The sequence below is a fragment of the Pogona vitticeps genome, chromosome 5 (genome assembly GCF_051106095.1).
Source record: "Pogona vitticeps strain Pit_001003342236 chromosome 5, PviZW2.1, whole genome shotgun sequence".
Taxonomy (NCBI): Eukaryota; Metazoa; Chordata; class Lepidosauria; order Squamata; family Agamidae; genus Pogona; species Pogona vitticeps.
In genome coordinates this window covers 32120148-32143640 of record NC_135787.1, presented here as the reverse complement: position 1 = coordinate 32143640, position 23493 = coordinate 32120148, and the positions used below count along the sequence as shown (strand labels likewise).

The 23493-nt window shown below is 39.6% G+C and overlaps 1 long non-coding RNA gene across 16 annotated transcripts in view; it reads right to left on the bottom strand.

Moving 5' to 3' along the window:
- Nucleotides 1–23493, bottom strand: part of LOC110072855 (uncharacterized) — an 86701-nt gene that overhangs the window by 9330 nt on the left and 53878 nt on the right. For 3 of the 16 annotated variants that reach the window (XR_013536919.1, XR_013536912.1, XR_013536910.1), the window contains 7 exons: nucleotides 22697–22809; nucleotides 21388–21600; nucleotides 18830–19977; nucleotides 8551–8718; nucleotides 4362–4425; nucleotides 2356–2471; nucleotides 1270–1463 (listed from right to left, as the gene is read on the bottom strand). This is a non-coding gene — a long non-coding RNA (uncharacterized LOC110072855). Of the gene's footprint in view, nucleotides 1–627; nucleotides 1012–1269; nucleotides 1464–2346; nucleotides 2472–4361; nucleotides 4426–8550; nucleotides 8731–18829; nucleotides 19978–20214; nucleotides 20371–21387; nucleotides 21601–22696; nucleotides 22810–23493 lie in introns of those variants that run through there. The other 13 variants (XR_013536920.1, XR_013536922.1, XR_013536918.1 and 10 more) reach the window with 13 other exon arrangements.

The window sequence follows — 23493 nt, the reverse complement described above, 5'->3', positions numbered from 1 at the left end:
TAAAACACTTCAGCTTGCAGATTATTATAGTCTTAAAATGGACTGGAGATTGTGTTATGCAGACTCTATTAGGTTTGTTGATAACAGGTACAACAATGAACATAATCATAATCACTGTCATCATCATTTCAAAGAAATGCAACTTGACAGATTCTGGAGGCAGGGAGGAGAATAGATGTGGTGTCTTTTTCTATTTTAGGTAAGTTCAAGATTTATCTGACAATTATCAAGAAGTTTATACATCAGCAGCAATCTATTGTTAACACTCAGATTAATCACAACAGAGTTTGCATTGGCATAATAAATTCCAATCATGAACTCGTACCTGACCCACTATATATATATATATGTTCTTGTCCAGTTTATTATGCATCATTCTGGGAGCCCTAGTGGTCATAAATGTAATTAAATTATATGTTATAAATAATACTTTAAAATTATAAATTATAAATTATTTATAATTTAAAGTACTTATAAATTATACTTTAAAAAGACAGAGAGACCAACAACAACAAGGCATTCTATTAATGTAAGAGACCAAAGTTAGGATTTGAAACAATAACCAAAGGGTATCATGAAAAAATAAGTTATGTCAAAGTAATAAATCCTGGGTTTATGGCTATACTGCATGGGGTTTGAAACAAGGAAAATCAAAATAAGTTAGGTCTTTCTGTTTCCCAGTCTGTCACAGCTGAGTCTCAAGTAGCAGTCTGGAACATGTCAGATCCACATCGCAATCAGGATCAGAGGACTGACCCAATCAAACACCGCAATCTATTCACCCCTAATATGTACAACCTTTACCTATCACGCTAATAGATGGCACCCATCTTTAAAATTTTATAAAAGTTGAATTCATGTTCAGTGGAACTAATAAGGCTTAACAAAATCTCTGTATAAGTAATTGGATGTTAACTTGTTCCTCCTCCACATGAGGAGGTTGTATTTGTAGGAACAGCTTCTCCATCTTCAGTTTTAAGGATGACGGCATGCATACCATTCTCCCAGTTCCTGAAAGAAAATCCAGATATTGTAAAAGGAAAGGGAGAAGGGAAGCTTCCCTCCTCCCACTATTCCATTTCATTCATGAAAACAAAACTAGAATTAAAGCTTCAGTACTCCAAATACTTCATTCAGTGCACTTCTATGCTGCCTTTCTGCATTAGAACTCAATGGGAAGTGTCCAGTTCAGGCTTTGACAGTGCCATGTGTTGGGACTCAACTTATGACTTCATTTGCACGAAGCATATACTGTACCTTGTCACTCACCTATTGCTCCTCCCGTACTGTATTTTCTTTTCTGTCTTTCTTCCTTGTTGTGATGAATGCACCATCTGCTTATCATAGGATACGCAGGACATCTACATTGTTTGCCTTTTATACATCTTTAAATTTAATGAAGCAACATGTATGGTTTGGGCTCCAACAACAGCATGTTTTCCCATTGAATCTGGAGAAAGTGTCTGGAACCACAAACATAAATTTGAACATGACCACTGTAAATGGAATTGAAGATTATGACCCCACATTTATTGCTTTAGCCTCCTTTCACATATGCAGCATCCCTGGCATTTGCTGTTGAAACACTGATTCTCCTTGACACAAACTCACACTAAAAATCACTGTGTTCCAAATTTATGGCATCAGACAGCAAACTATAATGGATCAAACAACTATGTGACCTGGGGAGATGTGATAAATCATGAAGATGTAATAGGCACCCTGTGACTCAAGCTGTAAATGTAATTTGACTTTTCATCTTTAAATATAAAACTGTGGAAGTGACCAGTAATTGGAATTGTGTGATAAATGGTGTATGGGGCTGCCGGAAAGAAGGCTAGCACTTCTGCAGTCAAAATGTCTCAGTGCACTTTTTCGGCAGAATCACTCAAGCTCAAAATAGGTCAATGCAGTACAGCTGAAAAGCTGAAAGGTTAGAACAGTACAGTAGTTTGCATCAATCTGATGTCCACCAAAATGGTCAACTTGACCTATACAATGGGATGTGGGATGAATTGAAAACTGGTGAGTTGTTGGTATCTGCAGAACAATTTTCTCAGTGTGCAAGTCACTTACGTATCATAAAGCCCATTGATAATTTTACTGTTTTAAAGTTGCCTCACAATCCCTAAGGCATAGATTGTCTAGTTGGCATTTAATAACTATTTGCAGTTTTCAAAGTAAACCACAACAAGTAACTTGCTTGATTGGTTGGCCCTATAATGTTGTCTCAACAGAGCAGACATATCACTCCTGAGAGCAATCATGCAGTTAGTAATTTTAGATTCTGTGTTTAATGGTCTTATGCTCCTGCCCCTACCCTCTTTGAACAATAATGTGCATTACCTCACTTACTTCAAAATGAGTTAAGCCAGCCTTCCTGAGTTTGATTGCTCTTCAGCAATTTCTTCTGAGGACCACAGTGTTTGCCCCAAAGGCCTGTCCTGATGGCACTGTGGTCTGAGAGTGACCTATTAATTAAATAGGGGAAGAAGCAACTTCATTTTCTTAACATATAGGGTAGAATTCTTTTTGGAGCATTAAGAAAAATGTCAGCATTCCCCCACTCTCACAGATGTTGTGTCGTGTGACAGATCACACAATTAGTTGTGCAACTCATATGTCAACTAGTGTGAGACTTGGCATGGAATGGGGAGCCTGCTGGAGCTTGGGAAACACACAACTGTGAAATGTAACTGGGTACTAGCCATAGTAATTAAATTACCCAATGGAGATTAATGAGATGGTAGCAATCACCAGTTGCTTCACAGACAAGGAAGTGTTCAGTATCCTGGGAAGAAAGAAACTTTTTGCCCTGACTGAGGACAGAGAGAAGGGAAACTGATGGCCTTAATGGAAGGCATTGTGAGAGACCACGAAGCCGCTAGATGTTTCCCAACCTGGGGGCCATGACTGCCAAGGGGATTGCAAAGTGTTTTTTTTGGGGGGGGGGGGAGTATCGCCTTATATGTGTTTTAGCCCTTGTAAAAATAATTTCTTCCTTGACTTTTCAGAATTGGACATTAAAGTTAGCATTTATGTGTATGTATGAGAAACAGGACTTTTAGGGGAGAAAGGAGCCCCTGCTTTTTGAGAAGGGATGATTTTGCTCCATTAAAAACGCCTTTTTATGCAAGTGGGGGGGGGGGGTGTTGCAGGTTACTTGCCTATTATAAAAGGGGGCCAGGACTCAAAAGAGGTTGAGAACCACTGTGCTAAATCAAAAGTGTATTAGCATACTGTTGTTAATCAGCTAAGAGATGCCTAGCACAGGCTCATGTATCCATACTGAGCACTGCAGGACTGTCAGCAACCAATACAGTGACTGTGTGTCCTACTTTATAGAGAATAGCCCTCTGCTTGAAGGGTGGCTGAAAATAGAACCTTTGTTTCTGTATTCTTTACTCTAAAGCCCAAGTCCTATTTAAATGCAAGGAATGATAAGGAAGGAAAGCAGAGTTGTTGATGTTGGCTTTCATTAGCTAGCACCTCAACAGAGCTTAAAAGAGCTACCTTTTGAATACAAGTCTCAGTATCCATGAGGCAGCTGTAGTAATGTTGACTTGTGGATTCTGGGAGTCATATTCAAAAAGTAAATTTTCAAAATTTCCATCTAGATATTAGTGCAGGCACACAGATTATCCACTTACAGTCTTTCCCACTATAGTGAGATGCACTTCATTCCTATTTCAATTCTAGATGTATTTCTAAACTTGCATTTATACCTATTAATGAGCATTTTACATATCTGTCTGTCTGTCTGTCTGTCTGTCTGTCTGTCTGTCTGTCTGTCTGTCTATCTATCTATCTATCTATCTATCTATCTATCTATCTATCTATCTATCTATCTATCTATCTATCTATCTATCTATCTATCTATCTATCTATCTATCTATCTATCTATCTATCTATCTATCTATCTATCCACTTTCTTTTCTTGTATATCAGCAGGCAAGCATCTAAAAGAGTTTAACTAGCATTCCTCAAAGCTTTGTGACAAGCCATATCTCACCTTTGCTCATTTACCATGGCTGGACCATATGTAGTGATGGAAAAGAGAGAGAAAGAGAGAGAAGCCAAAAGGCAGTATATTAAGACATAAATATCTATTTCTAAAATGCATGAGGTACCTAGTATGGTATGCTAGTTAGAGGGACAGACTAGGAGTTAGGAGGCCTCTCAGCCATGGAAATTCACTGGTGGATGTGTAACTGGTGAAAAAACCCTTTGAATATCTTACTTACCTCAGGGCAAATTGTTGTTACACACCACTCACATACCTACAATGTATACAACCATACCACTCTGCACACACTGATCTCATCTTTTTTTAGAAGTTCATCATGATTAGGCTTGGTTACCAATTGGATGGGAGACAATCAAGGAATGCCACGGTTCTCCAGGTAGGCCTAGGAAAATTATTGCCTGTAAAAACAGTCCAAGGTGGCAGTGTTGGTTTAGATGGATAATCTGACTCACTATAAAATATGTTCTTCTGTACTCATACAGCAGAGCCTAAAATATATATCCCTTTGCACAAAGACCTAAACTTCCTATTGTTGCTGATTCAACATATTATAGATATCAAGGCAGGGCAGCATTATTTCATTTCATTTACTATTTGTTGTACTATATTGCTACTCTAAGGCAGAAACTTCTGCCTTTTGTGCCAAAATAAGTTGGCCAACTGTTAGTGCCACACACTCAAACTTGTGTGACTGCTGGGGACACCATTTTACTGTGCCTCCTCAGTCAGCAAAATATTTTGGGTCACCCCCAATGGGCCTGGCATGATTCAGCTGCAGCACAGCAGTGAGAGGCTCTGCATTTGCCATATGAAGTATGTGATCTGAAGAGCTCAAATCATCTTGACAAAAAAAAAAATGGAGCAACCTTTAATCATGACTCATGAGGCTAAATTATGGTTTCCTCGCACTTTGACATCACTATGGGTTTATAATAAAAATAATTGTGTGCCATTACGTCGATTCTGTGTAATGTTGACCTTTTTCAGGGTTTTCTAGGTAGAGAATACTCAGAAGTGGTTTACCACTCTCTTCTTCTAGGAGCATTCTGGGACTGTGCTGCTTGCCCAAGGCCATATAGGCTGGCTCTACTCCCAGAAGGCATAAGAAGGAATCAAACTCCCAACCTCTGGCTCTGCAACCAAATACCTAAGCCACTGAGCTACCAAGCCAGCTTAATAACTGTGTGCCATCAAGTCAGTGCTGACTTATGGTGTTATAGCAGTGGTTAAAAATGCAGTCTTGAGGCCAGAAAATCTGAGAATAATAATCTGGTCTGACATGCCATAACTGAAGTTGCGAATAAACATCTCACACTAGAAGCAGGGAGTAAATGAAATGCAAACCACATTTCCAGTGTGAAATCACTCTGTTATATTTCAGTACAAAGGCAGAACTGTTGTGCGCTGAGTTTCACGCCGTTGTCTTGCCGAAAGGCCTCTGCTACGAAACACACTTTAAAAGATTTTGTGATTTCAAAACTATGCTTGGTGTTTTTTGTATTTTAAAAAAAGAAAACATTGAAGATAAAAATATATTACAGTTGCCTTACACATGAGCCACAGCAGGAAATAGATACTCCACAATCAATCGCAAGAGACAGGAACTGCTGATCTAGCACTCCTGTGATAAAACTCATCTTCACAGAGATAAAAGGTATAGCTAGTGCCATTCCTTTCACAAGCTGGATTCTAGTAATAACAGGGGGAAAGGAAGGTTGAAGAGAGAAGTATTTTATCTGAGCCAATTTAAGGAAAAAGGCAAAGACAGGCAAGTCTTCATTTCCCTGACTTTTCCCTGACGCATACTGTGACCTTATGACGTATAAAATAAAAATATAAAATGAAATACTGAAATTGCATCTATGAGATCTGCTGTATAGTCCAAGGAGGCCACTGAACAACCATTTAGAAACAGTAACAGACAGTGTTGAGGGAACAAACTGAAAATGAATCAAGACAAGATGGTGGTTCTCTTGCTTAATATTGCTGACACAGGTAATGGGCTTCAGCCATATGTAACTAGATAGGGTTGCAATCCTGTTGGAAGTGCTTACAATGTCGTTGTGCTTCTCAACCGAAACTGACCTTAGTTCCCCAGAAAATATCTCTTGCGCAGTGTGCTGGTGAACCATGTATGCCCATTCCTCAAAAATGCAGATCCAGCTATGATGGCACATACCTTAGTTGTATCATCTGTATATGGTCTACATAGGGTACCACACGACTCCTAATGACAGCTTCAAATGATATACTGCTGGACAGCTCAGTGATATAGGCCTGGGAGTTTGAGTCCCCACTTGTGCCTCCTTGACAGGGGCTGGACTTGATGACCCGGAGGGTCCCTTCCAGCTCTGCAGTTCTCTGTTTAATTATCCCAGATATTTCCTAATGCTCATAAATGCAGTGGGTATGTTTTATGGACCCACCCTGGAAAAATCAGTCCCTCCATCAAAACTATTAATGTGTTCTAGAGATGTGAATTCTTGCTTTCTTTGGTCTTGAAAGAAGAAAGGAACTATGAAAGCAAGACTGGCACTGGGCAGAGACCACATTAGCAACGATGGCAAGGAAAGTAGGAGAGGGGAAAGCAAGATTGGCAACAGGGCAAGGAGTGTGGTGGTGGCAGCGGCAGTGGTAGCAAAGTAAGCATCCTTCAGTCTCAAGAGACTATGGTAACATGTTCTGAATAGAGGTCTTGGGACAGCGTCTAGTGTGGCTGAGAAGGCCAATAAAAGAGAGACAACCCCTTCCACACTGAAGACAAATACAATCTGTCCCCTGTCCAGCTCCCTGATTTTGCTGGTTTCGGGACTGCCTCCTTGCCTCTGCCTGCTGAACAAGTGTCTCTTCAAAATAGGAGAGGCTGTGATGCACCGCCTGCCCCCAGGCTGAACACTCAGATGCCAAGGTTTCCCATCTGTTGAGGTCCATTCCTAAGGCCTTCAGATCCCACTTGCAGATATCTTTGTATCACAGCTGTGGTCTCCTATGGGGCGCTTTCCCTGCACTAATTCTCCGTACAGGAGATCTTTTGGAATCCGACCATCAGCCATTCTCACAATATGCCAACCCAATGTAGACGTCGCAGTTTCAGTAATGTATACATGCTAAAAATTCCAGCTCGTTCTAGGACTACTCTATTTGGAATTTTGTCCTGCCAGGTGATGCCAAAAATGCATAAGAGACAACGCATATGGAATGTCTTCAGCTTCCTCTCCTGCCTTGCACAAAGGGTTCAGGACTCACTGCAGTACAGGAGTGTGCTCAGGACACATGCTCTATAGACTTGGATCTTGGTATATGCCCTCAGTTTCTTATTAAGTCATACTCTCTTTGTGAGTCTAGAGAACATGTAGCTGCTTTGCCAATGCGTTTATCCAGCTTGATATCTAGAGAAAGAGTGTCAGACATGGTTGAGCCAAGGTACCCAAAGTCATGAAAACTTCCAATTCTTTTGTGGAGGTGGTAATAGAGGGAGGTGAGTCCACGCCCTGGCCCATAATTTGTGTTTTCTTCAGGCTAATTGTTAATCCAAAATCTTGGCAGGCCTTGCTAAAACAATTATTAGTTGCTGAAGGTCTTTGGCAGAATGGGCAACAACAGCTGCATCATCGGCAAAGAGGAAGTTCCGCATACATTTCAGCTGGACTGGAGAGATTAAAGAGCTTTCCATCTGATCTAGTCCAGAGACAGATGACTTCTGTTGCAGTTCCAAAAGCGTGCTTCACCATGACAGTAAAAAAGATCCCAAACAGAGTTAGCATGAGGACACAGCCCTGTTTCATTCCACTTCGAAAGTCAAAAGGATCTGATATTGAGCCATCAAAAATTACAGTGCCCTTCATTTCCTCATTAAGGAGCCGAGGTGGATATCCAATCTTGGGAAGTATTTTAAAAAGGCCACCCCTGCTAATCTAATCAAAGGCCTTTATAAGATCTATGAAGGCCACAAATAGTGGCTGTCATTGTTCCCTACATTTCTCTTGTAACTGTCTGAGGGAAAATACCATGTCAAAGGTGGATCTATTAGCTCAAAATCCACACTGTGATTCTGGATAGACTCTGTCTGCAAGAACCTGGAGCCTCTTCAGCATGACAGGGGCAAGCAGCTTCCCTACAATGCTGAGAAGAGAAATGCCACAGTAGTAATTGCAGTCCCCCCTGTCTCCTTTGTTCTTATACAATATGATGATGTTTGCATCCTCATGTCCTGTGGTACTCCACCTTATGCACACTCGCGGCCATACGAGAGTGTGCACGCTCTTTCATGCATGTGCATGAGCACAGGGGGGTGCCCCACCTTCCCCAGCTGGTCTGCAGGACTAAAACAGTTGGGGACTGCTGCTCTAGAATATAGCTCAGAGTAGTGCAGGTAAATGGCATTCCATGTCTAGTCATGCAGGCCACGTGACCACGGAGGATTGTCTGCGGACAAAACTCTAGCTCTGTGGGTTAGAAACAGAGATGAGCACTGCTGCTTAGAGTTGGACATGACTGGACAAATTGTCAAGTGGAACCTTTACCTTTTTACCTTAGTGCTGCACCCAGCGTTCCATCTGCTGTGCTTGGTCCTGGATGATCACACCTGTAGCAGACTTCAAAGGAGCAGATTTCTTCTGTATTGGAGCTAAAGCCTGCTTGATACCATCATACATTCCCTTGATGTTGCCTGTGTCCGCTTCTGTCTGCATCTGAGAACAGACCTGAAGTCAATAATCATTAGAACATCTCCTGGCAGTCTGTTGACTGTGGTAGCAAAGGAAAAAGGGGAAAACCGCAGGACTGGCAGCAGCGCAAAGAGGTATGCAGTAGCAATGGCGAGATGAGAAAAATTTCCCAGGTAATTTGGGTGAAGGAAAGGTTTAATGAAGAGGGAAACATGAAAAAAAATAATATCTTTTCATGTTCTCCTCTGTTGTTTAAACAAATTCTTCAGGTTTAAGAGGGTCTCTTTCAGGAATCTATGAAAGAAACTGAAAGCAAAAGTAACTTTTTTTTTACATTCTTAAACAAAGGTCCCATCCCTACCAGTAAGATTAGCCGTTAAATTATATAATAATGCAGCAAATGTGCAGAGTGCAGTGTAGGACTGCTATCTTTCTTACTCCCAAATGTCTCTACAAGGCCAGATCCAGACTAGGACCATTAGTTTCAAGAAGGGGAGGTTCAGAATGTTTCTCCCAAAACATCTTGATTCCTCAAATCTCCACTCTGCACTCGGGATTTTAAAAGAAAACGATTCATCTATTTCAACTGAGATATTTCCACCCCCTTCTCTCCTTGGTCATTGTGAAGAAATGGAGACTTAAGGGGAAAACCTAGGAAAGGTTTATGCCTCCCTGACCTAAACGTGGTGATCTCAACCAAGAGTAGGTTCTTAGACCTGGAAATGAAAAGAAAAAGAAAAAAGACTTGTAAACTACGTGCTACATAATTTACACTTACATGGCTGTTGACCATCAAATCCCTGCTGATCCAATGGGCTTTGTCTAGCTGCAAGTTACTTCAGGAATTCAGCCATTGTATAGTCTTAATCTAATCTATAAGTGTCTCACTTTTGGAGGGGAGGAAGGGGAATCATTGCTTATTCCTCTTATGATCAATAGAATGACTTTTCCATTTCTACATGAGACATTTCGACACATTAATTAGGCATCTAAAAGGAGTCCATCGTGTCATTGTATCATTCCGCTGATAGCGAAATGCTGCCAACAGCTTGTTAACTTTCAATCACGTTCTTTTTAGCTGATTCAGAGACAGCAACAGCATTTCTGCTCCATCTCTGAAGGTGTTAATGTGATGCAATTCCTGTTGACCTGTCTAAAGCAGGGATTTCAGCAGACAAACTATTCTTTCAATGGATTGCTTCCAGACCTGAAATTGCATTAAATATAGATTCAGCTAGGCTGTCAGAATCTCCCGTGAATTGGACTGATTAACAAAAAATTGAATCTGGCTGAAGAACAAAGCTTCTCTGTATTGCTCTTTTATTTGGAAATCAAGGAAGGGCATGAGCCATCAACAAATGAATTGCTCTGCCATTCTCTTGCACAGCTCTGATTTATTCAAAGAAATTTTGCACACAACAATTCTAATAGTAATATCTCTAGTGCGGTTACCTAGTATGCATGTCATTTTAGAGCATGGTTAGCTAAAGCAAAGGATCTAGTAACTTGGCAAGGGTGATGGCTTATTTTCAGGATCTGTGTGTTTCTATATAGTTTAATGATACATGAGAAAAGACTGGTGTACATGTGCCTATTTCCTCAATCCTAAAACTACCCCCCTCTTCCCTCACAAGCTGCAAATGATATCTAGGAAAAAAATAAAATTAGCATAACACCATAAAGTCTGCATCTATTGAATTTGCATCCGTTGAAAGTTCTAACTCATCCTCAAAACAGGAACAATATCTTAACAGAAATGGTTGAAAGAATTATCCTTTAAAAAGAAAAAAGAAAGCTTTTATAATAGCAGACATATTAATGGTCTTGAGATCAATTTCAGCTGTCCAAACTAAAGAAGAATGTTGCCTTCCAAGCTTGTTGCCAATCTCTGAACAAAGACAGAAAATGCTGCATGTTGCAAGAACAGTTGAGAAAGGTCTGGAGAGAAGGAAGGTAACACTTCCTTCTCTTCCTGGTAGATCAGGGATCAGGGAACTTTTTTACCTTTTACCCCCCCCCCAAAAAAATTTTTTATATATGTCGACATTACCCCCTTGATTTGAAAGGAAGGAAATCAGACATTATTTGAATTCAAAATCTTATTGAATCTGTTCAAAATTATTTCGAAAGCTTCAACTTACTTGAAAACTTCAGATTTTGGAGAAATGATGTTGCTTCATCTTGGATATGAGAGGATCAATATTGGGGCTCTGCTCATCCTCATTACCCCCATGATTTTCATTTTTACCCCATTTGGGGCAATTTATCCCTGTTCCCTGACCACTGTGGTAGATGAAGACTACCAAATAAATAGTGAAGACAGACCAGAAATAAATAGAGAGAATGTGGATGGGGTCCTTCTTGCTGTTTGGGAAATAATAGTTAACTACCAGGATATATCTGGCTTGTGCCATGCAACCTGCACCTATTACTGGTGGTGCCACTTTCTCTGCCAATATATGAACAATGTGAGTACCTGATATGGGCAGAACTGCAGATCACAGCTCGGGTTTCCAGTGAGAATTACCTTTTTAAAAAGTTCTCTAGTTCTTCCTTCCTTCCTTCACATGGCTTTGTTGTAGTAATACAATAATACAATAATCTTAGAACTGCAGAGCTGGAAGGGGCCCTATGGATTATCAAGTCTACCCCCTGTCAAAGAGGCATAGTGGGGAATCAAACTCCCAACCACTGAGCTATCCAGCAGTTCATAGCTGGCTATGGTTGCAACAGCAGCGGATCTGATTTTGGCAGCCATTTTGTTTCCCAGAATTTCCTAGATAATGGATCAGTTTGGGGATAAAATAGCTGTCACAGAAGAACAATAGCCATTCAGTGGTGGCCATTATTTTATTTTCTGAGATTAGCAACAATATCCATGACAGTCTGGGTAGACCACTCCCAAAATGTAGCAGAGAAATGCAAGCCCCACTCCCACATGCCATGTGTGAAAATGTATACAAGTGAAACATTAACAATGAACCAATTCATACCCAATTCATTTTGTGATGAATGCATATTATTCCCAATGGACTAAATTCATCCATTTATTCTTTCATTTAAAATGAATGCGCATCCCTTCCAGTCCAGTTTGCTACATGTATATGATTGCTGTGTGAACAGCAAAAGGGTTTACTTTTACAATTCTTCTAAGACTGAATTGTGCATGGACACATAGCTGAACTAAATACAAGATCAACATGTCATTCTATGTCATGCAACCCTGACATTCTATGTCAGGGTTGCAGATCTTCATTGCTGAGGTAGGGTGTGACTCTTTTCTTTCATAATTGATAATTACATGAAGTGAAATAGCTACATAAACTACAGCAGAACAGCTAGGTATTCTGAATTCCATACTTGACTCTCAGCCGTAGAGTTTTATTTTTTTTGAATGAAATGTAGAAGTGGTCCTTTAGCCTGTCTCTCTTTTAATTTGAAGCAGGAAACACCCATAGAAGCCATCTGGCTGACAGGCTATGGTGGAACACCACACCCAGCTTTGTGGTTAACAACAGTGTAGGTCCCCATCCAATGCAAGGCAGGAAGACAAGATCTTTGTCACAGTGGACGCAGATGTGTCACATACCAGACCAGTCAGTCTGTAGGAAGATGGAAGAAATTAATTTTTAACTGAAAGCAATCCATTTTCTGTGTTTGTTTTTTGATGCTGTAGAAATAATAGAATATCTGGAAAGGCATATTTCTTAATGGGGAAAAAAACTTTGATATAAAAAGTTTCATCTTAGAACTGCAGAGCTGGAAGGGATCTGATGGATCCTTGAGTCCAGCCCCTGCCAGTGAGGAAGTTAACTCCCAATCTCTGGCTCCACAGTTAGATATCTAAACCACTCAGCTATCCAACATATTAAAGGCCTATACCAGTTAGATGAATGCTGCTCAGGATATTGCAAAGGATGGATTTTGTTTCAAATGCAAGATATTTGGTTGTTTGTTTTTACATGATAGGTTATTTAGTTAAGATTCCATTACTGCTAATGAGAGAGTCATTGGGTTGGAATTAGGAGGAACACAGTCAAGCTGGTTTGTGATCTCCAGTATATCATCTGGTTGCTGGCAAAGAGAGTGAACCAGACCATGCTGTCAAATCTCCAAAATGTGATCCAAATAATCATCTGATCACATCCTAAGATTAATTGAGCATGATGTGTTTTTGAAAAAACCATGTTGGCTCTTAGTAATCATAGCATTATTTTCGAAGTGCTCCCAGGCCAACTACAGTGGTGCCTCGCTTAACAATTTTAATTGGTTCCAAAAAATTCATCACTATGGGAAAACATCGCTAAGCGAAACGTGTTTTCCCATAGAGATGCATTGAAAACCCGGATAATCCGTTCCAATGGGAACGGATTGCCGTCCTTAAGCGAAAATCGCCATAGGAAACATCGCTAAGCGAAACGCGGTTCCCCCACTGGAATGCATTGAAACCTTTTCAATGCATTTCAGTGGGGGAGAAAAAAAATCACCAAAAATTCAAAAAGAGTCAGAACGAAGCCAAATTTGGTTAACAAAGAGTTTATTAAGTGCACTCTAAACCCTTTTAAAACAATTTAACACCTTTTAAAAATAGCGAAAACTTAGCTGTCAAAAACATCACTAAGCGAAACAGGGGGACCTAAACTGTCATCGCTAAGCAAAGCAAGGTCCCAAACATCACTATGCGAAATTCCCCCATTGGAAACATCACTAAATGGAGCGCAAGATCACTCCAAAAACCTCATCGCTAAGCGAATACATCGTTAAACAAGGCAATTGCTAAGCGAGGCACCACTGTATATAGTTATCAGTTCTATAATTTTTCCTGGTATCAGAGTCAAGCAGATCAGTCAATAAGAGTCAAAACTCAACCCTCTTCCCTAAATTTGCATGCTAATCATACATGTCATGTTACACACTGAAAGCAAGATAGGTGGGTGAGATCATGAAAACAATTCCCTATAATAACCACACATCTTTCATCACTTGAGGTAGAACTTTTTCCAAGCAGTCTTAATAGGTATTGTTTAAATTAACAGTATTTCTCAGATGGTCTGAAATCATAAATATGCTCATGTAATTCCAGTCCTTGCTCTCTCTTAAGCACTAAATACTCTGAAATCCTGGAGGGTAGTCAAACACAAAGGGAAGTATTATGCTTTCCTACCCATTGGTTTGATGCTCCCATCAGCTGTACCATTTCATGCAATATCCTTATTTTGTGGAGGAATTCTCAGCTTTGCTGCTACCACTTGCAGCATACATAGGAAACTCTTCTGTTTGCTGCAACTTGACAGAGCAACCAAGGGATATTGATTCAACAGCTCCATTTTTGGTTGTACCTGAGCAAGCTCAAAGGACACTGATATATGGGCAAAAATTCCAGATGTTTTTAGCCTGCAGCTCTTGAAATTCTTCACCATTGGCATAGGCTGTGACTACATAGTCAAGTTATCTCAAGTTCAGTTGGGTTAAACAGGGCTGCTTCAAAGAATGGTAAGTCATTTGGGGCAACCCTTGTATCCACATGCAAGCAACTGGAGACTTCAGTATAGGACACCATACCACACCTCAGAGCAACCCTATTTAGCCCATTCATCCCTCTCTGCCCCCATCTCTCCATATCCACTCCTATCTCCCCTATCCTGGGGAGCAGGGAAAGCTGCATTTCATTTTTATTGGTGAGCAACATGTCACTTGGGTCGGCTTTCCTACCAAGTGAAATAGCACTGGCTTTTAAAAGGAAAAGGAAAAAGGGAAGAAAGAACCCCTTTTGTATCATCTTCCATCTCCACCTCTGCAAGGGAGTGAGACAATCTCTCTCTGTGGTGTGTGTGTGTGTGTGTGTGTGTGTGTGAGAGAGAGAGAGAGAGAGAGGAGAAATAAACTGCTACCTCATTGCACCTGTAGTCAATCTAAGCTTTGAATTGTAGCAGGAAGCTTTTTTAGCATGAGGATATCAGCACAATATGGCCTATACTATGAATTATTTTGTTGTTCTGCTGCTGTTTTTTATTAATCTGAATAAATGCAATTGTGTAGTTATAACTCAGGTATGGCAAGGCAACTACCTACACATCTCACTTTTTTTATGGGACTCAAATTAGAATACAGCTAAAGAAAGAATCACAGAGTGCTGTCCTCTGAAGATGCCGGCCACAGAGACTGGTGAAACGTTAAGAAGAACAACCTTCAGAACACGGCCAAAGACCCACAACAACCAAAGAATCAAGTATTTACATGCTGGCCATGGCTTCTGACTAAGGAGTAGCAAAAGTGTAATCCTCGACTGCTTTGTGTTTAAGACAATTTATCTTTGAATCTGTCCTTTTCTTCCTGGATGAGGATCTAGCTTGGGTTTGCAGACAACCATTCTATAAAGCCTTTCTAGTCTGCATATAACACAGTTGCCACAGAAGGGGACATGTACTGGGAAGTGGGTGATAAGAGGGGAAATAACAAATGAACTGTCAGTGTGAGGAGATATGAGGCCTTAAAGGAATGCAAAGAACATAATTTATTAGTGCAGATTAATTCTGCTGGACAGACACAAGACACAGTCAACTCCCACAGTGCTGTTCCCTCAACAAACACAAAAACTACAATTACTGAGTGTGTAGTTTTTTGCTAGCAAGAATACCTTCTGACTCAAATGACTCTCTCCTAAAAGATATGTGAATTTTTTTTGTTAATTGGCATGCAATTAATGGGGCAAAAGTTGTTGTTTTGAGGGAATGAAGATGGTCCCTGTAAAAAAAGCATTGTTATTGCCTTTTTTCAGCAACAGTATCCATTGTTTTCTCAATGGGTGAATGCTGGCATTTGATTAAGCCACTGGGTCTTTTATTCTGCTCACCATTCAGCTATCATTGCAGAACTTGTGTAACTGGGGATCCCCACCCCATATTTTTCACATGACATCTGGTCAACTCACTCTTCTTTTACAGGGTGATATTCCCACATCCAATCTATTTTTCATTGCTTTCTAAAGAGAGCACAAAGACTTCTTAAATATACGAGGCAGCTGCTGTTGCCTGTATGATAAACCTACTAAGACGGCTCATGCTTTCATTAATAATAAGCTAGGACTAGATGGCAAGGGTGGGTTACAGAGACGAGGCAGTCTTTTAAAAACACATTGGCAGCCCTTCTGAACATGAAAGGATCCTATTAAATGACTAAACCTTTTGTGACAGGGCCTAGTTTTCTTCTCCAAACCTTTAAGGATTTATGCTGACCATACTGTTTATGCCGATGTAGATAGTACTGGCTATCACAACAAATCCCTCTCAGAAGCTTTGAGGTTGAAAATCTTCAACAGCGCTGAGAAGGTGATGTGTGTTAAAGCATCCAACTGCCTAGGTTTGCCAGCAAAAGAAGCCTGCACTCCTCTCTCTGCTCTGTTTCTCCAGAGTAGTCCCACAGGTTTGGCAGTGCATTTAAGCAGGGAAAAAAAATCTGCTTGTAATTCTATACACACTTATCCAGGAATAAATGCCATCGAACTTTGTAAAGTACATTCCTGAGAGCAGAAATAGAATCATTACCAGTGAAAGACGTTAGCATTGGAGATACATGAATCAGGCAGATATTCATGTTTGACAAATCAGACTTTAAAGGAATCTCTTATGTAAGATGCAAAGATGAATGTCAAAAAAAAAAAAAGTAAATTATTTTGTTAACTCTGGAAAAAGACAGAATGTGTGATACTCACACATTATTATTCCTTAGGATTTCCCTGTTCTAATGATCTGTAACATCTGTTTCGGCCTTCTGTAAAGCCACTGTAGAGGCAGCTGCAAATCTCAGTGACCAGGAGGTTTGTCTAAGGTCACAGGATGAAGTGTTTTGTATATGGTTTTTCTGTTGAAGTGCGTTGAAGTCATCTCATTTGTTAGTTTGCTATTATCTGTTTGCAACTGTAAGTAATGTAACATTTTTATCCTTTCTATTACTAATGTTTCAGAGTGACTTACTGAGACTAAGTGCCAGTTAATAAGAAAAGGGATGGGCTATCTGAGGAACTTGAAGCTGTTTTCCTGTGTGAGTTTCTGTACTTCTACTGTGTACTTTAAAAAAAAAAGAATTTAAACAGAAATTCAAAACTTTGTAAGAATCTCCCCCAAACCCGTTTTTAAAAAGCAGCAAGGCTTTTTGTAGGCCCAATTTGTACTTTGTTTCTCTCAGATGTGTCCATTTCATTTGAGTGTATAAATACAGTTATTTCAAAAGTTTAGGAATAGTGGCTTTGTTTTGGTTTTGTCCTACAGCTGCCAGACCCCATCTGTCTGAGAATTACAAATGTTTTAGTCCAAAAAGATACATTTTCCAAACTCTGGATATTGTGGAAGATAATGGGGGAAACAGACAATATTTAGTCAGATAAATACCTTAGAAATGTGGCCATTTAATTTGAGTGACCATATATCGGCCTGTATGAAAGTGTGGGATATAAACTGGGTCTTGTTAGAGAAGATCTCTTTCTGCTTATCTACCTTGTGTGGGAGTTCTATAGGGAAATATCAGATCTAGGCTATCTATGTAGCCTCTCCTACACTAAAAGATTTTTAGCTCAGTTTTTCCAAATGCAATTAATACTAAAGCTTAGTGTAGCTTTGGTAGTATGTTGTACAGTATATCTGAGAAAGACAAAGAAGGTTTCTAATGTAGAGACAGCATTACTGCTTTACTTCCTGCCGTCTAAATCCTCATATAGCTGTTATTCTGCATAATTCCTTGTGTGGGAGAAGCAGAAAAAGATATCTATTCCTGTATTCTTGGTGCATGGTAGTTCCTCTCCTCCTTCACATGCAATAAGAACCCTGTCAAATTTTGATTCCTGCTTACTTGTCAAGCAGCTGGAAGGCATCTCCTACCTGTTACATTCCTAAGATATGTCCAGTTCGCTTCCTATATACTGCTACTTTCTTGGATCATCATGAGCTGCTGTTTGACTGTTTAAACAGGTTATCAGCCTTTGTTCCACCAAGCTTATAATGGTCGTCCATTATGAGGCTGGGAGTTTTGGAGGACAAAAGGTGGAGATCCACTGCTTTAAATGTTCCACAGAAAATGGAAAAGACCAATCTTGCAGTATTATTTTATAACTCCATTATATTAATATTTCTTGCTAAACAATCTTCTTAACGTTCACTTAACATCTTGTTCAGTATTAACTTGTTAAACCATTTTGTGACGGGCTGGCATTATATTTTTATTTTTAATATATTGTATCACCTTTCCAGAAAAGCTACTGAGCAATGCCCAGCAAACCAAAATAAAAGAGTTTAACTGGAAAGCCTGTAGTTCTCTGAATGAATTAGAAATTGAAAAATTGCTGAATTCCTTATTCTAGTCCATTTGGCCTGTCTGAATATGATGAAAAAACTCACAGAAAGTTTTACAGCCCACAAAATTTCTCAACTCCAGCAAAGAGCAAGAAAATGAGCATAATGACTTTGTAATTAGCATAAAATAATTCTAGTGCTTTATTTTCTTTGAAAAGCACACGCACGCACAGAGAGAGAGAGAGAATAAGCACAGACAGACTGACTGTTCGGAAATATGAAAAAAACCCATCTAGTGCTATAAATTCTCAAATAAAGTAGTGGTCATCTTCATTTCACTAATTTGCACAGATCATACATTTTTTTGCTAAAAAAAAGACACTTTTATACGAAATGGGGACTTTTGTAGAGAACACTGTTATTTCTGGTGCAAGTATCCCAACAAGAATAACACAAAGTTCTTTGCCATCCTCACTGGAAAGAAGAAAACATTTATCATTGCTTGCAAGGACAAGGTCAGTGAGCATTTGCCCCAAGGATTAACATACAGCTATAGAACAGGGGTGAGAGATCAGTGGCAATCCATTTGTTGCTGGCTTCATCCCTGACCACTGAGCATTCTAGCAAGGGCTGGCATCAGCTGGAATTAAGGTGGCCACTGCTTCATTACCAAAAAAAAGAGGGCAGGCATTACGAAAAGAGCAACATGGAGAACAAAGAACATAAAAAGAGAGCATATTCTTCATAGAAAAGTATGTTTTTGCATTAAATTTGCATACGATATGTAGATATCATTATAATTAGGTATTAATTATATAATTTAACGGGAAACACACTATTGTTCACCATACCGTTGTATAGCTCAGTGGTTTAGGTATCCAGCTGTGGAGCCAGAGGTTTGAAGTTAAATTCTCCGCTGTGCTTCTATGACACGGGCTGGACTCAATGATCCATAGGGTCCCTTCCAGCTCTGCAGTCCAAGATGATGATGATGATTGCATTAAATGGTGGCTAGGTAACCGCTTTGGGATACAGCATCGAGATAAAAAGGGAATATACTATAAATCAAATAAATAAGGTATAGCATTTAATAACTCTCTGAAATGCACTATGTCTTGTATTTTCTGCAGCTCACTAAAAATTAATGTCATTTATTTATTTAATTTGTTTAAAATATTTCTATCCTGCCTTTCTTCCCAAAAGTAACCAAGACACGACAGAAATATTTTAATACATATAGAAATAAAATAAACAGAGGTCACTGTAGTTTTGTTGAAATGTTTAAGTAGGCAGCAGCCTGTTATTTCAGAGGAATGCTCCGAATACTGCTTCCAGGATTTCCATTCCTTGGATTGACTTCACTTCTAAAGTTCAAATAGAATTAACATGACATGACAGATCTCTCCTGTCCTTCACCAGTAGTTATATGTGTGGTTTGCCTCTTTTCTTACAAAATGCCCCTCCCCTGAACCATATTACTTTAAAAATGAGAGAGGTGTAATTAGATACATTTACTAGTCAAGATCTTTTCTTTCCCTGCTATGCCAGGGAAACTCCCCGGGGGAGGGGGGAACCACTTACACATTACCAAAAAGCGGGGCAGCTCTTCAAATGGTCAACTGTCCTTAAAAGAAGACCTGTGGTCACACTAGCAACAAGACCCTGAGATATAAAAAGTTCACAAAATTGCAGCTCGCAGAGAGATTCCTTTCAGATGAGACAGCATCTCAGCACCCCCATCAAGGCATGGGTGAGCAATCATCTGGCTGGATTCTTCAAGAGAAGCAAATCTTCATGTCATCCTTTCACTTTCCAACTCTATGATTACTATAATGCATACGGATGGTGTCTATTAAATCGATGTTATATCTAGGTACGTAGAAATCCCCGCAAGCTGAAATAAGTATATTCCATGAGTCTAAGAATAGAAATAATGATAACCATCTTCCTTCCCTCCATGACCATACAAAAATAGTTTTGATTACAGCAGTCTGTGCATCTGTGTGTAAGAAGAAAACATGAGACGTATGAAAGTGATATTATATTTAGGTTTAAGAGAAGTTGGGCAATACTTTAAAAAAAATAGTAAGGCACAAAGAATCATGTAAATTATACCCATTATTGCTAAATTTGCATCTCTACATATACATTTGTGTATGCACATTTTTCATAGCTGTGTCTCCTCTTCTGTCCCTCCTTTCATGCATTTCCTATTTTTTCTCCATGTCTAAATCACCTGAGATCATGCTGGAGAACACAGGTTCAAATCTTTCCAAAGTTGGCGGTTGTAGTTCAGGACTCCTCTGCAGCACATGCACATCGTGTGGCACAAGATAATGTTTTGTGTTTGTGTTCTTAAAAGGCGTGAATAGTCCTGTATTTTTATTTCTTTCTGTGGTAAAAGTAGAAGCCAGAAATAGCAATCTACAGAATACAGACTTGTTTTTTCCTCGTACAGTAGCAAGAAAGAAACTAGAAACTCTATTGATCGGTAGGAGGTACAAAACGCAGGAGGGTCCATAGGAAAAAAGCTGCTAACCTTTTCATTTGGGTTTCCTCCACACACTTATTAATCTTAAAGTATTGCCTTTTATTCTGTTGTCTCTTCAGTGTGCAGAGCCAAAGAGAAATATTTTTAATTCTAAGAAAGAAACGGTAAAACTAGCCAACTGTGAAATCAAAAGGAGGGTGGCTTTTTATATAATTATTTCACTTGGAAACGCAAGTCGATACAGAATGTGTGCCAAGTTACTTATCTTTCTGAGTGCTATCTTCCTTTTTAGTATTGAACTAAAAATTTAGTATTGAACTAAAAATTGAAAATTGCTTTGTTTTTGTGTGCATTGGATGACTGTGCTCAATTCTTTACGAGAAGTTGAAATCATGTTAGAAATTAACATTTTCTGTATACTGGTAGTTGTTTGAAAATCTTCTTACACTCCCAGCATTTTGTTTCAAGGGTCAGTGGATATGTCACAGAATTGCCATAAGGCAGCTATATTAAGTAGTTGCCCAGGAATAGTTAGAAACCCTTAAAGTATATAGAATGTAAGACAGCTCCCCTCACAAACAAATTACAGGGACAGTAATGTGGTCTCAGGACAATATTTAAAAACTGAGCAATAACATTCCATGAAATGTCTGGGACAGAAAAAATATCTCAGCATTGAAAAGATGATAAAACACCCTACTGTGAAGTACATTCCACAAATTGGATTTGTTTCCTTTGTCACTGCACTTTAAACCTGCCTCAGGGGAGGGGCTCAGAGGTTCAGGCTTCTGAGGTTAATTCCAGTTCATGAGCAAGTTCATAATGGCTCCCAACTCATTTAAGACTTTGTAGGTTAAAATGAGCATTCTGCACTGAGTTTGGAAACATACCATGATGGAGCCAGAAATACCGCATTACCTCAGAGATGGTGACAACAGTATGACACTGCAGATCTTCTTTTATCCCTGAGAAAATGTGCAGGGAGCCACAGATTCAGGGCTTTTTTCTTCCTCTCTTTTCCTTGGGTTGTTTTTTTTTTTTTTTTTTTTGGTCTTCCAGGGAGAGCAGGGAGGGTGCTACACTTCTGTAACACATGGACATATGCATTTCTGTTCTGCTGTGTGAACTCCCCTGAAAACATGGCAAAAGGATCATGCAGTATAAATTATTGAAATATACAAACAACAAAGGCTCATGGGTCACTGCACATCTGGCTTTGTGAACAACGTATGTCGTAATAACAAACCAAAATATATCCAGGCCTTCTCTGTTTATAAAAAGCACATGCACTCCATATCCTTTCCTTCTGGAACCATATTTCTTTTGTAGGTATGCACAAAGTATCTATCTATCTATCTATCTATCTATCTATCTATCTATCTATCTATCATCTATCTATCTATCTATCTATCTATCTATCTATCTATCTATCTATCTATCTATCTATCTATCTATCTATCTATCTATCTATCTATCTGTCTGTCTGTCTGTCTGTCTGTCTGTCTGTATCTCTCTCTCTATCCTTCTATCTACCTACCTACCTACCTACCTACCTACCTACCTACCTACCTAACCTCCCAGGACTGGGACCTAAGGTGGCTTACATCAGTGGTTCTTAACCTTTGTTACTTGGATGCTTTTGAACTGCAACTCCCAGAAACTCCAGTCAGGACAGCTGGTGGTGAAGGCTTCTGGGAGTTGCAGTTCAAAATTCCTGAGTAACCCAAGGTTAAGAACCAGTGGCTTACATCAATCACTTCATACATGCTCTCAGCAGTTTAGATTTGTTTCATCCATGAATTAGTTTTCAAATAACCCATTGCAAGTTTGTTGAGCAAGCTACCGATGAGTGTTCACAATGCTATGTTGGCATTTTTCCCCCACGCAGTCCATGTTTACTCAGCAGGAAATGCTCTGCATTCAGTGTTCAATTATGCTCACTCACAAGTAAAGAGAAATAAGATTGCAGTCTTCATATGTTCAATTTGTTTCTGATAAGATGCAGAAACTGAATGTGGATTGACTATGGGACACAGAACCCCAGCGCTGGCAGTCTTATCCAAAACTAGATAGAAGCAGGACAGGAGAATGTTGGAGTTTTTGCATCCTCACATTTTGCTTCTAGTAGGTGTGGATGGGAGGGATCTTTTTGGTCTGGGGTGATTGCCAGTTTATCCAGCATTAACTCATCCTTCCTTCCCTGCCTCTGATTCAAAGACAGCCCCACCTTTCTGCTCATGATTTCTTCCCTTCTGTTTTGTCTGTTGTAAGCAGTGTGTCTGTTGTCCTGTTGCTGCAAGGCAGTCATGTTTTTTAGTTTGCTGTATCAGCTGTTCAGAACTGTAAGTAAAGAAAATGGTTTTTAATTTTCTTTCTACTACAGATGCCTCAGAGCAAGTTCTTGAGACTGTAAGTGCCAGTTTATGAGAAAAAGATGTGGTCCAATCTGAGGAATCTGAAACTGTTCTGTTCTGTGACTTCTCTGCAGTTCTGCTGCACAGCTGGAGGAATCTGACCAAAATTGAAAACTCTGCAACAGAGAAAACTACTGAAATCCTGAGAGAAGATGTGCATGGTGGAAATGCTTATTCCCCCCTTTGTTCCTTATGTGTTCTATAAATATTTTATATGCTTGTTAAGGCAATGTTATTCCTGGCAGATTGACTTCTCGCTTGTTTAGTTTTTCCCTGATCCTTGAGGGTTGTAGATAACTTGAAATATACAGAGATTTAGCATTCTATATTTAGGCTTTCTTAATAAGCACCACATGAAGATTAGGAATGCAAGCTGGTTGTGGTGAACAGAATGGGAAAAGTTCTGATGGCTGAAAAAGTGCCTAAGCTAAGAGATTCAGTTGACAGAGCTGCAGTAGTTTATTAGTATGTCTTTGAGATGAGCTATTGGTGTGGCTTGAAATGAATGACAGAAGCATTGATCATCATCCCAACTTTCCTAACTCTTTGCTCGAAGAGAGAGAGGCACAGAGATCCCCCACACACAATAACCATGAGCCTGATCAGAGGT